We start from the raw sequence: 17,068 nt of genomic DNA, 5'->3' as shown, positions 1-17,068 counted from the left end.
ATTCTGTTGCATATCATTAGATTTGAATTGACGTGGGACAATTACGAGTTATTATTTCCACCATTCAGAAGCTCTTGACTTTCTGGACAAATCTTCCTGAGACGTCACCTTTCAAAATAATAAGTTTTTCGATATATTTCATGTTAAACCCATTCAATGTTAGTCACATTCACAACGAGGGGTACGAATTATTTACTGTCTTTTAAAGTTTGGCGCTGAATGTCAACGCAGACGAAATAGTCGGCCACATCCACAATTAGTCAAAATCCTATAAGGGGCCATGCACAAATGACGTAGTGTTTTGGGGGGTAGGGAGTGTATACCAAATTTGTGACGAAGTGTGACGAGGGGGAGGGTAGGGTCAGAAGTTGTGCGACGTAGCATTAAGTTTAAAACCCATTGTTTAGAGAAAACAATTTAATAATCCTCCATTCCCAAGAGAAATAAATTTAAATTCAAACAAGTTACTTTTGATGCGGTTTTTCATGAAGTAAATTTTACGATTCGCGGAATTACAATTTCGCAAAAATAAGAAAAGATTTTGTATGCAGATTTAACTTGCTACATTAGTTAGTTAATGTTGCTAATTAGTAGACTTAGCTTGGAAGCTGAATTGAATTTTCACTTCGGATTCAACCAAACAAACTTTAGTAATTTAGATGAATCATTGGCAGTTGCAGGATTGTGAACTGAGAGAACTTCTCTTCATGCTACCCTTGACATATAAAATTCAAAACAAAACTATCAACACTATATTTGTCGTGAAATGAGCTTATTTTGTACGCAATTTGCCGTTATAATGAAAATGTTGATAAAATTCGTCAAACATTTTGAAAGGACATGTATTTAAAATAATTGAAAAACATATGTAATTTTTTTTTTCATCCCATGGCCGCTTTGCATGGTACGAGGGGGAGGAGGTAGGTAGATGCTACGAGGGGGAGGGAGGGGTCAAAAATCGCTAAAAAAAAACTACGTCATTTGTGTACGGCCCCTAAGCTGTGGGATTCCCAATACGCGGGTACCGCGCGGTAGGAACCCGCGTAGTAGGAGACTCTACTATACTCAAAATTTCAACATCGATTCTGTTGCTTGAATGCACAATATACTGAGTTCTGCTCGAGAATCTAGTGTCGATCGTATCATTACTTCACATACTAAAAAATTTAATATAACATTGCTGAACATGTTTTCGACAAAATGGCCTAAACATCGAAACATTCTGTTAAATGTAATTAGATTAGTTTGGGATACACTCACTATGAGGCGCTAGTGAGCGTACCATCTTATAGCATATTATGGAATAATATTTTTTTCGGCAAAGTTCTAGAGCAGGCCAAGGGCTACGCGATTATGGACAAATTAAATCAAAATACATCCAACAGGTGACGCTAGCGAGAATATTTTTTTTAAATTCTATTTCTCGTGATCATGATAATTTAGAAGTGTGGTGTCTTCGGCAATATTCATCAGCCGGTCGAGTGCTGTCCGACGGCTAATAGAGAAGTTCAGAATTCAGCCACTAGGCGGCGATAAGAATAATGTAATTTCCAGTACATTTAAGGTGATGATTTTGCCTTTCTCATACAGAAAGGTTATGCAATCACTCTAAAAATAGCCAATCTAATCCTGGCCCGGAGGGCCGAGTGTCACATTCGACTCAAATCATCGAGATCGGAAAATGTCTGTGTATGTATGTATGTATGTTTGTATGTGGAAAAAAATGTCACCTATGTTTCCCATATAAACTGAAATGAAAAATTCTCAAAGGGGGGTAGTAAGGGAAAATTTGAAAATCGAATTTGTATTTTTAACTCTAAAATGCATGAAACGTTGAGATTTGATGTAATCTCGAAAAAAAATTTTTGAAGGATTTTTTTTCTTTCGAGTTTGGCACATTTTTACCTTTCTCATATAGAAAGGTTATGCAATCACTCTTAAAATCGTCAAACTAATCCCGGTTAATTTTTTTACCTATAAAGACTTAGATAGGCGTATGCAATGAGGAGTTGCTACTTTAAAATTAAAACTAGTTTAAAATTTCTTAACAAGTTGAAAATTTTCGGCAGGGTCTGGACACCCCGGATCTTCCTCCTTGACCTGCCGCTGGTTTCAAGCGATGTTTCAGTGTCGACATAGAGTATCTCAAGATGATGGCTGTCGATCCATTGTATGTATGTGCAAATCGTACTGAATATGTAATATACATTTCCATCATTGTATTGAACATAACCAGCCATGGAATCGTAGTTTGGACAAATGAGAAAGGCAGAATTGCACCACTAGGTGGATTGAAACAGGATTTTTAATATAACTTTTTCCATTGCGACTGTTCGTGCAAACTATGTTCGAAACAAATGATGAGGCACACCACATAATATTGTTGAAGACTGTATGTAAAAATACTCATTCGTTTCAAAGTTATTGAAAATTTTAACGTTTTTTTACGCAAACTTCAACAACGTAAAAGAAAGAAAGATGCAAACAAAACTGCACGAGCAGGCACTTTTTTCAATGTCTAGATTATGCACATTGAAGACAAGACGGTTGCACGAAAAGTCACAGTGAAAAAAGTTATAATAAAAAACCCGTTTTAATCCACCTAGTGGTGCAATTCTGCCTCTCTCATTTATCCAAATTAAGATTCCATGGCAGATTATGTTTAATAAAACGATGGTAATGTCTATAACATATTCAGTACGATTTACACATACGTGCAATGAATCGACAGCTACGAACTTGAATTGCTATGTGTCGACGCTGAAACACTTGAAACCAGTGGCGGATCCAGGAAGAGGGTTCAGAGGTTTGGACCCCGCCAAAAATTTTCAACTTTTTAAGAAATTTTAAATTAGTTTCTCAACTCAAAATCATTTCAAACCAATTTCACTTGTTTTTCAGACCCACTAGGAAAATTTATTCTGGAGGAACTAGAAAATTTTATTCGGGTAGGGGGGTACATGATGAAAGAAGGGCGGTTTAGAGCAGGGTGGTGAGTGATGTGGGGAGTACCTCTCACCATATCCCCCTAACTACGCCCCTGTTAAAATACAGAAAACCTATGTAAGTCAAAAAAAATTGGCCGGGGTTAAGTTGCCGATGTTCAGAGTGATTGCATAACCTTTCTATAGGAGAAAGGTAAAAACTAAATTTAAGAGGGTTGACATAGATAACATTTTATAATTCGATAATCTTACCAGTTCAAGTTGTTCAACAAAATTTTTCATTATGAGTATCTCTAAAATTTTGTCGAAGACACCAACTTTCTACCTCGTCAGTATAAAAAGTTAATTTTTCTAGTTCAATCATAGTAAGCCATATCTCATTTTAATTCTTATCAGGTTGTGGGAAATATTCATACGGACAATTCCTCCAAAGACACACTATGAATATATACGATGGTTTGGCCTCTAGTGAATTAAGTTCAAGTTTTTGGCATTTCCAACCACTGTGCGGTGAACTTAAGCTATCTTAAGCATTTCTGCAAAAGATCGCTTAGAGCGTCCCTGAAGAGAACGCTTAATATTCTCCTCGCGCTGTTTGTGCGTGGGACATGCCGGGAGATGATGCGGGTTTCCCCCACAATAGAGACACTTTCGACATCCCTTCCACAGGAATCATCCGCATGATTCCCACCGCATTTCCCACAACGGGCCTTGTTGCTACAATTGGAGGCTGCGTGCCCCAATTGTTTGCAATTGGTACGGTTCATAACCCGCGGCACAAATAGGGAAACAAGTAGACGAACCTTGTCAAAGAGTTGGGTAGAGCAGAACCGGCTCAGGTCACCCGATAAGAGTTTGAGTTCCAATATTGTACCGATATTTATTGTTTATGTATATCAACAGGCTATGTTGTTATGCCCCAATGATAAAATAATTAATTAATTAACATAAAATACAAATTAAAAGATTATCATTACAATACACAATTAAGACACATTATACCATACAAATAACATAGTAAAATATATTAACGAGTATGGACAACACTATTAGTCAGTATGGTGCTGATTCTGACAGCATACTCGCAAACCGACGACGGAGCGTTGCGCGTAGAAGATGGTAGTCGAAGACCGAAGCGACTCTATTGAAGGTCCTCTGGATACCGTTGATCGCTGTGTTCATCCCGTAGTTGGTTCGACGAAATGGCAACCGTAGCATGAGTCTGTTCCTTAGAGCTCTGGCGAGGACGTTGAGCGAGATATCTTGCAAAAGGGCAGTGCAGTCGATCCTATTCTGCAGAATGTCTGCTACTAAAAGCGCTTTGGAGAGATCCCGCCGGGTTCGCAGGGTGTCCAGGTCAATAAGTAGACAACGACTTTCGTAACTGGGTAACCGATGCGGATCTAGCCATGGTATCCTGCGCAAAGCGAATCTAATAAATCTTCGTTGTATAGATTCTATTCTTTCCGCACTGTTCAAGTAGAAAGGACTCCACACTGCGGAGCTGAACTTAATAGTTAGGCGGACCAATTTACAGTACAACGACTTCAAACAATGTACATCGGTGAAGTCTCTAGCTATTCGCATGATGAGGCCCAGCGTTTATGATGCTTTACCGACGATGAACGAGACGTGCTGTTTGAAAGTCAGTTGGGCATCCAGGATAACTCCAAGATCATTAACCTGGGTGACGCGATCGATTTCAACTTCCCCCAAGGTGTATTTGAAGCGAATAGGTTGCTTTTTCCTTGTAAAGGAGATCACAGAGCATTTACTAGGGTTGACGATCATTCCATTTAAATCACACCAAGCTGCAAAACTGTCCAGTTGTTTTTGTAGGAAATGGGCATCAGCAATCGAATGAATCTGTGCATACATTTTCAAGTCATCCGCAAAGGACAGACGAGGTCCTTCCAAAACATGATTTACATCGTTGAAATACAATAAAAAAATTATCGGTCCAAGATGACTTCCCTGTGGAATACCGGAAGTAGCTTTAAACTTATCTGACTGTGAATCACCTATAGTGACATTCATCCACCGCTCGGTAAGATAACAATTTAACCATTTAAGGAGTGAACCATGTAATCCTAGTCTCTGCAACTTGGCAACGGCTATAGCGTGGTTAATCTTGTCGAAAGCTACCGACAGATCAGTGTAAATGACATCCGTTTGATTCCGTTCCGCCATAGTCGTAGTGATGAATGAGGTAAGACACAACAAATTCGTAGTAGTCGAGCGTCCGGGCATGAAACCGTGTTGGTCATCGCTCAGGTATTGCTTGCAGTGACTGAAAAGAGGCTCCATGACGATAAGTTCAAACAGCTTTGAAACGGCGCAAAGAGATGTGATGCCACGGTAGTTGTCGATGTCATTCCTTTTACCTTTTTATATACAGGAAACATATGCGCGTATTTCCAGCATGAGGGGAAAATTCCCTTAGATAAAGACAATTGGAAAATGTGACGAAGTGGAGACAGCAAACGATCGACATGATGCTTCAAAAGAACGGACGGTATTCCATCAGGTCCCGGTTTATGAGTTGACTTCAATTGACGGGCTGCTCGGGTAATCATTGCATCGTCTACATCCATTTGACTAAAAGTCTGTGTTTGCAAAGGGATGTTTCTGGCGGCGGCGGAAATATGCTCAGGAGGTAAAACTTCAGCATTGAAAACACTGGCAAACTTAATGGAGAAGAGACGACAGATTTCATTGTTATCGGTACCCATTTCTCCGTTCAAAGTCATCGTCGACGGGAGACCAGACTCTTTGCGTTGCTCGTTGATATATTTCCAAAACGAAATTGGATTCGATTTGAATTTGCGTTGAACATTGCGTTTATGATGCGAGTAACAACGTTTGCTTACTTTTTTGTACTCGATGTTAAGCCTCACATAATAGTTCCTGAGTGGCATAGTGCGATATTTTGTAAATTTTCTTAAAGCGGCTCGCTTACTGTTTTGAGTCGCCGTAACTCAGCGGATTGCCATGGCGGATGTACCCCATTGCGGTTTACCTTCTTCGGAATGAATCTATCGATGATATACGCCATGACATGTGTGAAGGTCTGCGCTGCTTGTTCGACATCATTGCTATCGAGAATGCCGTCCCAGTCAAACTCTGCTAGAAAAACCTCGATGCTGCGATGGTCTGCATTGCGATAGTCATAGAAAACCGGGTCAGGAATTATCTCAGCTACACGGGGTCGTTTTCGATTCATCACGACAACGAGAGGCCGGTGATGGGGGACAACTTTCACCAGTGGAGCTGGCGCGGCAAAAATAGTTGGAGCAACGTCCTGGGCGCTTACGAAGCAGAGGTCTAAACTACGACCATTTTCGTTCACCACGTCGTTGATTTGAAAAAGCGTAGCTGTGCTGTAGCTGTCGAGAAGGTTGATTGAACTTGCATGAAACACGGAATTATCAGGGTCAGGATACAGGAAGCCACTATGAGATGGTTGCCACGACAGTCCTGGAAGATTAAAATCGCCCAGAATAGCGATTTCGTCGACTGGAGTCATACGTGTCATAACATGCGAAATTGACTGGATGTGAGCATCGATCAACATGGAGTCACGAATGCGATCCGGTGGGAAATAAACTGCACATAGAAAAAGGGTTCGGTCACCAAGCTCAATAGCTACCCAGATTTGTTCAACGCATTTCCACGCATCGTCCTCAACAACTCTAGCTTTCAGTTGTTTATGCACAGCAACAGCAACGCCTCCGCCACTTAGCTTTTTACTGTTACAGGTCGGACTCGATTATCCGGGGATTCGATTATCCGGGGATTCGATTATCCGTGATTCGATTATCCGGGAAAAATGATTCGATTATCCGGGTGTTTTGAAAAAAATGAAATTTCAACTATAATGTCTTATTATAGTGCTAATTCGATCATTGCAGTCAATAGAACATTTTTTCGGGCAATTGGGGGGTCTAGGGTTAACCTCCTCTCAAATTTTAACCTACCTCAAAAATAGCTTATATATAGATTATTCCGCGCAAAGTGACCTAAAAACACAAAACTTGGAATCGACCTTCATGGATTGGAACCAGTTTTGAAGAAATTGTTCATTTAGAGCCAATATATAATAACCTAAATTGTTGTGTCGTTTAAACAGCCCCTCAGTCCATGGGAACATTCTTAACCGTTATGTGTCCGACGCGGTACCCGGATACCTTTTTAGATTACAAATAATGAAATTCCGATGTTTTATCCGTAGCTGGAAATTGAAACTTTGTGACATCTTAGAACTTCACTAAGTCAAGCTTTTGGGATAATAATGTTTTTGATATAGTAAGAAGAGAGTGAGGAGGGGCTCCTGAATTTTTTACTACGTCCCAGGCCGACGTGGATACCCGGATACCCTCAAAACTGAAATGCCACTAACTAAGGTAAATTCCAACCGATTTTGATGCTTTTGGGTGTTTTGGATTCAAGAACTCATCTACTTTTAGACTTGGTAAAAATGAATCGGGTTATTTCAACCGGTTCCCGGGAATCCGGATTTCCGGAAGCATGTTCCAGTGTTTGGATACTATTTGTGAATTTCAATGGAATACTAGCAATATTGGTATCAAAATTCTTGGCATAGCATCAATAGGCTGTATTTCGTGGTATTGGAACCATTTGGTGATTTCACCCCGGAACGGACATTCCGGAGCAGGTTCCTGTAGGGCCGTGAATGGCCATTCCATTCCAATTCCATTTTTCAAACTACCATAGGGTCCCGTAACAATAAATAACAGACTTCCGAGACAATTTGAAGAGTTTTGATATTCATTTTGCTAGGGCATTATTTAAATTTACAAATCATACCCTAGTACTGTAATCCGGAAAATCCGGATTACCAAGAACCAGATCCATTCATCCGGTTCAATGTTACAGAATCCAAAAGTTGACGAGTTCCTGAATCTATAACATCTAAATAGGTGTTATAGGTGTTTTTTGTTGGACACATAACGGTTAACTTTAACAAATTGCTTAAAAAAATTTTTTTCTTCGGATTATATCTCTGGTACTGTTTGCACTAGAATCAATCAGCGAGATATATTTGTTTAGGGATTCCAAAAAAATGAAAAGTTTTTAATGCCAATATTGCCAAATATGCAACTTTTAATTTTACACTAAAAGTACATTTTTCTCGTAATACATCGGTTACTGTAGGCCACATAAAACGTCATTATACCTATACCTACGTTCGGTTTCTGGCTATCTCTTGGGATAATGATAACATGCTTCTCAGGATTCTGTTTGAACACTTTTCAAGATTCTGATGGAAGTTTTCTTAGCATCCCAATGGAATCTATTTCAGAACTGCGATTCAATATTTATCCATATTTCTACGGTTTTTTCTCTGAATTTTGATGCAGGATTCTAGAGAAAAGCTTCTTAAATGTCTAGTGGAATCTTTCTCAAGATAGAATTCCGCTGACGATTATGCTTTTGCCAGATACTGATAGAATCATGGTCCTGATGAATATCCTGCTTTGACTTTGACTTTGACACAAACAATATTGCTCTTCTCCCCTTATCCCCTTCAATAAGTGATTCCTGCTCTGAATTCCAATAGCATCTTTAACCCGTTCGTGCCCTTCTGGTTGATGAACAACCATGTTTCTATATGACTATAACTTTTGGTTTACACAACGTCAAGTAAGGCTAATAACTGCGATTAAGATCTTTCATTTGAGCACTAAAAGTTATAAATATTAGCATTAGAACAGAATTCATTACAATTAATCTACTTGGGTTCCGCTGAAGCAGTGCTGCCAGGGATAGTTTCTGTTAATGGCGAAAATGAAATTTTGGAATATTTTCTTAGTCTGGGAATATTATTGAAAGCTGCTAAATCTTTCTAATTTAGATTGCCACCTTTTTTATGCAATTGGGCTAGATCGGAAGGTAAATATTGAGCAGCTGCAAAAGAAGCACTTATCTTTCTTAAACCAGGTTTTTCGTGTTTCTTGATGCCAACAGTTTTAAGGAAAAATAGTTTTGGGACCCTATACGCGATAGAAAATAGTTGGTCAAGAAATGGTTAACGAGATTCTGAAAAGAGACCCGGCCGCCACTGGAGGTGATTTCAATTCTTGGGTAGCTCAAGCAAAGATGAATGATAGGCTATATAAAGAAGGCGCCAGCAGTACTTCTCGCTGAGGCGCCCGGGAACCTGTCAAGTATGAGTGGGACAGTTTGCGAAGACTACACGCGTAGTTATTACCTGACAATACAGTATTGGTCAACTAAATAATGCTACGAGGACAAGAACAAGGATCTCTTTGTGGGTGCGCAACACGCCCTCTTCTAATTAGAATGACTAGACATGTTAGCTGTGATATGTGACACTCCACGTAAATTAAACTAGAGCCAGGAAACAGACGACCCCCAGTTTACTTACAAACTTTATTTTTTCTGGTATTCGAGTAATCGAATCAGTTAGCTCGGAAAATCTAAGCCCTGGGTAATCGAGTTTGACTTGTATTGCAAAAGACACACCTTATTAAAAAGTTTATCTTAAAATTCTTATACAAATAGCTATAAACAACTGATACATATCGTTAACTCGTTACCAATATGAATAATAAATGAAAACCAATTGAAAATACAAATCACACCCTGAAAGTCTGAAAAATCGACTAGGGCCAAAATAGGTACATTTATATTTAACATAATAGGAAAATTTGCCCTGGTCATTTTATTTCCAATTTCTCCACGAATGAAGCTTAAATTCATGAAATAACGCAAAAAAAAGTTTGATTCGATTATCCGGGTGATTCGATTATCCGGGGTGAGATTTTTTTCAAATCCCCGGATAATCGAGTCCGACCTGTACATGGATTTCGGTCGCAGCGAAAGACTTCGTATTCGGGTCCAAAAATCTGAGACGAAAAAGCGCGACAGTCGAGCCATGTTTCAGTCAGCGTGATGATATCGTAGCAGTGGTCAGCAACAGCTAGCATGTAGTCATCCATGGTGGAGTTCATTCCGCCGACGTTCTGGTAGTAGAGCAACAAGCTGTCTTGTAGACGTATCGTTACTGTACTCGGTGGGGTTTGTTGTCTTGGACCAGCTGCGTTTAAATAACGATGGCGAGGGTTGGAGGTTGGAGGCCGGCTAGAAGCGACAGAAATGTCAGGGGACGAATTGTCGAAAATATCATCGTACTTGCCTGGGAAAGTTGACGTAGACGGGTTTTTTTTTCTGTCAGCTGCGACTGATGCTGAATGCAAACGTTTGCACTCCAGTATCTTCACTGGGGTCTTTGAAACAGTCAGTCCCATGTTTCAGCAGATCCTCGCAACTCAGACTCGAATCGGAAATGACCCCACAGACTTTAACCCTGTTAGCTGGAATTTACACTCTGTACTCCTTCGTAAAAGTCCCGTAGCCAGTAATATCATTTGCCTGATTTAAACTGTTTACAACCACCCGAAGCATCAGTCTACTTTCTACTTCTGCCCAAGTCAGACGTACCATTGAACCAAGTGAACAATAACTAGCAATCTCTCGATCTAGTGTGCATTGTCTCGAGAACAAAGGAAACATTTTATTTATTCTTGCCATCATGAGTAAAGTTGACGACAAACTCTGCTCCGACCCAACACAGCGGTCGTTGACTTTAAATTCTGTTCAATACAATTGAGTTTTCGTGAAGCCTGCTGAAGGTGAAGATGTAACTTAGGCTCAAGGAGGTTATGTATCTTCAGTATCATCATCTTCGCAATGTAGTACTCGTATCATTCAACTCGTTAGCCCAAGCCGAATGTTTCGTTTTGCAGAACAACTTGAACCACGTGGCTGAAAGTGATAAAGTTGGAACTAAGATTCCCGTGTATATAGAACAAGACTACGTAGATGTACCCCTACCCGTACCCCTCCTGATCTAATTGCAAAATACATGTCGCAATACGGAGAATTATTGAATCCGTTACACGTGATACGTGGAGAAATTTCTTCCCAGATACACCTAACGGTTCTTGTGGTGAAAATGCGGATCGAAAGACCTATCCTCCTACTTGACTATAAAACTCAAAACCCACGAAGCTATTATTAACCAAACTACGTTATGCACCCATGAGGGGCCAATTCCGACATGCAAGTATTGTAATCAGACAGCGCACCACGGACAACCTTGCGCGGAATATACAGAGGAGAATGCATCTCTACCGATTGCCAACGCATCCACGGAAAACCAATTAAAAAAAGTTTTCAATACCAACACCTGAACCACAAACGTTTGCCAAATTTATGGCAGCTGTTCAGTCCATATTGACAACAGCAAAACTAGCATCAAACACCCCAAAAACCACTGCAAGCAACATCGGTGAAGAAGATAATAACAATGACGACGGATTTACATTGGTCACCCGTAAGTGTAAGAAGCAGGAAAGAACAACTGATCGCGAGCACCAAGACACCTTTAACGATGATGACCTTGATGTGAAGGACTGGAGAGAATTAAATGATCCCCATGATGCAAATTGTCATATGAAAGATTCACGGCTCCGTTAAGCTACCGCTATGAGCCAAATAAACGAAATAAAAAAACACCCGAAGCTTATCAGGGCGAATTTTCGATATTTCTGTTACGGCCGGATCGGTATCCGTCAGAACTCGAATTTTTTGTCTTTGGTCCAGAAGAAGATCACGAAGGGCCCGGTGGCCGAGTTTGGATATACTTTGAGCAAGGCAACCGATTTTGTTTCAACGTTCATCTCACCTTGAGAAGAGCCGAAATCAGGGGAAGTCATTTTTGCACGGGTCTATTGCCCAGTGCACGTTAGTAGGAGAACCAAGAAGGAGAAACGTCAAATAATACTTAACTTGTGTATGTAAAGGTATCCAGACAGCTTATTGGAAGAACACTGCTTCACTGGTCACTGGTCGACTAACGGTACTCAGAAACAGTAGCACAAAAGAAGGGAAAAATACTGAAACCTCGACGAGGCGGAGAGTGCGCAAAATAACCTTGAACTCGGATTAACACTATTCTTTGTCGCTATACACTGCACGGACTGGCAACAAAACACTTGTGTTTCGACCGAGCGCTCGAAAACGAACGAATGGCACACTTAGTTCTGTTCGTTTTTTATAAATTTTGCCGTGTGGCAATCGCCCTTTGTTCACTCTTTGGCAATCACCGCGTTGGTACCCAAATGAGGGGATTCAGTTTATAAAAGTACTTTGACCTTTGTCAGCTTTGATTTCGTTTACAGCGCGGGATCCGAAGGACCATTGAATGTACATGAAAATCATCACTGTGCCTGATCCTGCGTGCCTTCGGCCCTTCCAGTAGCAGCGAATGAACACCGAGGTCAACGTACTGTACTCCTCGATTATTCTCCTTTGTGCACAGTTCTTTCTTCCAAATGTGAATGTGCACGTTGTCCGTCTTAAGATCACTAAACTTTATTCTATACGGTTAAATTTTATTTTGTCTCGCACACTGTCCCGTTTTCGTTGGATTTTAACTTCGTCTGACTGATCTTGTCTATGTCCCTCTACCTTTAAACCTCATCTGTACCTTTGTGTTCGTACTGCATGCCGTACTCGTGGGTCATGTTACATCCCGAATTTGTGCTTCCTCGTTGCGTTAGTGTTATACAGATTGTGTGTCCCTTCGAATTCGATATTTAATTTATTTTTAATACTGCGGTACCAAAATTCGCTTTCCTTTGCTATGTGTGCAGTCTTACTGAACACATTTGTTTTATTAAGTTTCTATAATTTATTCAGTTTACTCAAGGTTCAACTTCTAGTTTCACAGCTCTGCAAACTAATTAATGATCCAACAGTGATGTATGTAAGATATGTCTCATCTCACTGCTAGGTGGATTACGCCGGTTTTTTAAATTTATTATAACTTTTTTTTTTTTCAATTAGATGTCGATAGCTCTGTAATATGCCATACATTCTTCAGTTTACGATAAATTGTTTTCAACTTACACTCCTTCAGTTCCGTGCAACAGAATTACAGCTCATAAGCATAAAGTGGCTGATCTTAGTCGACAACGATGCTCCCTGGTATAATATTAGGTATTCTCTACCATCGCTAACGAGATTTGGAAAACGAGCTTACATGACAGAGGTTGAAAACTAACATCACTCACAAATTGATGATATCAACACCTCCAAACGGACGGACGGTGGCCCTCAGACAACAGACACAGTCGATGCGACTGTCTGCCTTCGAGCGCCGCCGGCTCGTGTGCGACATGTGCGGAAAGTCGTAGACAAATTGGCAGCTCGAACACAACAACGACAAAAAAAAACGATTTACGTACGGTCATTTTGTGTCGGACCGCCATGCCGCACTATAGCGACATTGACACTGGACTGGAGATTCTTGGTCAAGTGCTTGGCAGCGGGTGCAAATTTGCGCCTGCCATCGAATGGCTCGCTCAGTTCTGAGTGGACGACAATGGACGGGCCGGAGCCGTTGTGGGGTAGAACCTAAAGTGGCAGCGAAGAATTTTAATTAAATCCAAATTAAATGCGATGAAATTGAATTTTATATGTATCTCTGTTCTGAATCTTGACGATGCAGCAAATCAAATCGATCGTGGACGTGTTGTCACATAATTGATGCATTAACATTGCAGTGGCGCATAAAGGATCGGAATCAACATCAACGGCGCGGCGCGTTGCGGTTCCCCCGACGGGCGTTTATTATTTGTACGTTTTGCACGACGTCATTTTTAATTTGTTTTAAATTAGTCGTACGATCTTCACCTGGTTTCAGCTTTTAATGTCAAGATTAAAAGAGAAGCGCCCGTCGAGTGCCTTCGTCCCTATCTGGGCACATGCGATCAGCTGTGTGATGATTGAAATGACACGTAAACGATCGGAATGGCACGACTGGAAGGAACACTTGTATGAAATGCCCAAATGAGTAACTGAGGAGTGCTGTTTTGAAGGACGTTTGTAATGCAATTGCGGAGATGCATTTTAAAGGACATTGCATTGTTTCATCCGGATTCGATGACATATTTAAAACAACTGATTATACAATAGGTTTGCGCCTTCAATCACGCAGATTCTGGCATGTTTTGTCACCATTTGTTATCACTTCAGTGTGCAGGTACACTTAATCCATTTCTAGAACCCACCAAACCTTCCCAGTATTTATTCCATTTCAGGTGGCTATGCTGGACAACGTTTTTATATCTCAATCTAATTTTCACTCTTAGTAATTGAACCCACCCCTTCTAAACTAACAACTAGGAAGTGGCAAACGAAAAAAAAATTGTCTTTGAAGTTTTCCCTTCTAGTCGTCTTACTAACAAATCGATTTTCTTTCCCCTCTTCTTTCAGACCACACCGGAACATTGTGCAATCGGCCAGTAGTGAGGTAAGCCACTGAAGGAAACATTTTCAAATCCACAACTTCAACCGACGCCGAGAGTCATGAGTTTCCCTTTTAAATAGAAACATTGATCCATTCCGTTGCAAAAGGTGTCCTTAACATTGCTTTACCATGGTAGCTCGTTTCAGCTATGGTAAATCAACCTACCCGAAAAGCCACAACCGCCCTCTTTCACCGAACCCAACTGGCCGACAGGCAATCCTTTTTGCTTTCCAGCGAATTACCTTCGAATTTAGTTATTCATTCTGCAGCACACCAAATTATCGCTCTAATTCATCGATTTGCGCCCCGGTCGAAGCAAGTCTTCATTGCCGAACGCTGGCCTAGGGTAGGATTTTTTGTGAACCTGAGTCAATTTTGTTTTTATATTTGTCATTTGAATTGAATAAAAAGTGTGATGGAGTGACTTGAGCAGCTAAAAACTAATTTCCCAAAATCACAAAATAAATCTTTTTTGTGGGTTACTAGCCAAAACATAATTTTAACAAATGAAGATTTCGACTGTTACAGTGTATATAAGATTTCTTTTAACGGCTTTGTCAGTCTTTTGATAAATAATGGAATAATTTTAACGGTTTCGCGAAAACGTAATTTCTGGTAGGCGTTCGCCAAGCATGCATCGTCGCCTCGTTTGTGCGCGCTGAAACTACCAATTGCCATGGGTGCACTATGGCGCTTCGGCAGCTAATCGATTAGTATCGGTACCTTCTCTCGCCGGTTGTGCACCGATCGACCCGCTGGCCTCCATCGTCTCATCCTATCTTCGTTATACACCATAACAAGATATAAATGCGGCGGAAGGTAATAAACCACAAACATCACCAACTACTGCTGGCTTTCGCGTTGAATATTCATGAAGGTCAGTGCGGCACTGGTACCCACATAGAAGTCGACAGTGTTCGATACTTTTGGTTGGTTTCGCCGCCCGGTGGCTTTCCAGTGGACGGTAGGAAACGAATTGTAATCGGCGTAACTGTTTGTGTGGGTGGCTCAAGGGTGGAAAATGTCTTGTTTTTCTTCACTGGAAAATAAAAACAGCAAACAAATTGTGGTGCCTTCATTATTCTTTATAAACTATAAAACATAAACAGTTTGTAGTTTATAGTTTATAAAAAAGAAGGTACCATAATTTGTTTTATCTTTTATTATCCACCATAAACTTTATACTAGAAGACTAGAAAACTAGAAAACTAGAAATCTAGAAAACTAGAAAACTAGAAAACTAGAAAACTAGAAAACTAGAAAACTAGAAAACTAGAAAACTAGAAAACTAGAAAACTAGAAAACTAGAAAACTAGAAAACTAGAAAACTAGAAAACTAGAAAACTAGAAAACTAGAAAACTAGAAAACTAGAAAACTAGAAAACTAGAAAACTAGAAAACTAGAAAACTAGAAAACTAGAAAACTAGAAAACTAGAAAACTAGAAAACTAGAAAACTAGAAAACTAGAAAACTAGTAAACTAGTAAACTAGTAAACTAGAACACTAGAACACTAGAACACTAGAAAACTAGAAAACTAGTAAACTAGAAATCTAGGAAACTAGAAATCTAGAAAGCTAGAAAACTAGAAAACTATAAACTAAAAGCAAAAAAGGTAAACACAAATAAAGAAATAACCATCATCATTATCGTAGGTTAACAATCCTGTCTGCTTCATTCAACGCGCATGCCACCTGGCCGTACAGAGCAACTGGTAGTATCAGTAATTTGTACATCTTGTGTGTCTGGGGGATACGGGACTCTAGCTGACTACGCAAGCCATAGAAAATCTTTATCGAAACCGTGAAATGCATTTTTTCATACCAGCTAACATCATTATTACATGTCATTGTCATTAGTAGTGTTACCACATTTTATTCCTTATTTTGAGTGGAAAAATTGAGTAGAGTAATAAATCAATTGTTAATAATAGCAAAATTTTAATGTTCCGGGTTTCGCTCGTCAGTAACTGACGCCAACGTGCTGCTAGTTAGACGTTATATCCAAATTAACTCCAAACTAACGCCAGTTAGACACTAAATCAAAACATTTGACATAACATGTGTTAACACCTAAAGTTAGCGAAGAACAGAAGCTCTGGGTCGCTGACGAGCATAGGAAAACGCCAATTTGGTGATACGGCAAAGGTCCGAGTTACCTCAACTCTTGCCGATGCGAACCATCCTTTCCATGTAGATTTTTGCCTTTCTCAATAGAAAGATATTGCAATTGCTCTGAAAACCGACTTTTTAACGGAGGCCCGGAGGGCCGAGTGACATATACCATTTGATTCAGTTCGTCGAGTTCGGCAAATGTCTGTGCGTGTGTATGTATGTATGTGTGTGTATGTGACCAAAAATGTCGCTCATTTTTCTCAGAGATGGCTGAAGGGGGGACCCCATGAAATTTCAGAAATCGAATTCGTATTTCGATGCCAAACATCTTTAAAATGCATGAAACGTCGAGATTTTATGTTATCTCGGAAATTTTTTTATAAAGATCAACTTTTTGCCTTTCTCATCTAAAGAAAAGCTATGCAATCACTGTAAAAATCGACTTTTTAACCGAGGCCCGGAGGGCCGAGTGTCATACTCCATTCGATTCAGTTCGTCGAGATCGGCAAATGTCTGTGTGTGTGTGTGTGTGTATGTGTCATTTAAGCTCACACAATTTTCTCAGAGATGGCCGAACCGATTTTCACAAACTTAATTTTAAATGAAAGGTATAACGCTCCGATAAGCTGCTATTGAATGTTTAGTTAATCC

The 17,068-nt window shown here is 40.0% G+C and overlaps 1 protein-coding gene across 14 annotated transcripts in view; it reads left to right on the top strand.

Moving 5' to 3' along the window:
* Positions 1 to 17,068, top strand: part of LOC131690386 (Ig-like and fibronectin type-III domain-containing protein 1) — a 555,083-nt gene that overhangs the window by 257,227 nt on the left and 280,788 nt on the right. For all 14 annotated transcript variants that reach the window (XM_058976105.1, XM_058976110.1, XM_058976101.1 and 11 more), the window contains one exon: positions 14,271 to 14,307. The gene's annotated coding sequence lies outside the window, so the exon portion shown is untranslated. The remainder of the gene's footprint in view (positions 1 to 14,270; positions 14,308 to 17,068) is intronic.

The sequence above is a fragment of the Topomyia yanbarensis genome, chromosome 3 (genome assembly GCF_030247195.1).
Source record: "Topomyia yanbarensis strain Yona2022 chromosome 3, ASM3024719v1, whole genome shotgun sequence".
Lineage (NCBI taxonomy): Eukaryota > Metazoa > Arthropoda > Insecta > Diptera > Culicidae > Topomyia > Topomyia yanbarensis.
This window is presented reverse-complemented; position numbering and strand designations above follow the sequence as displayed.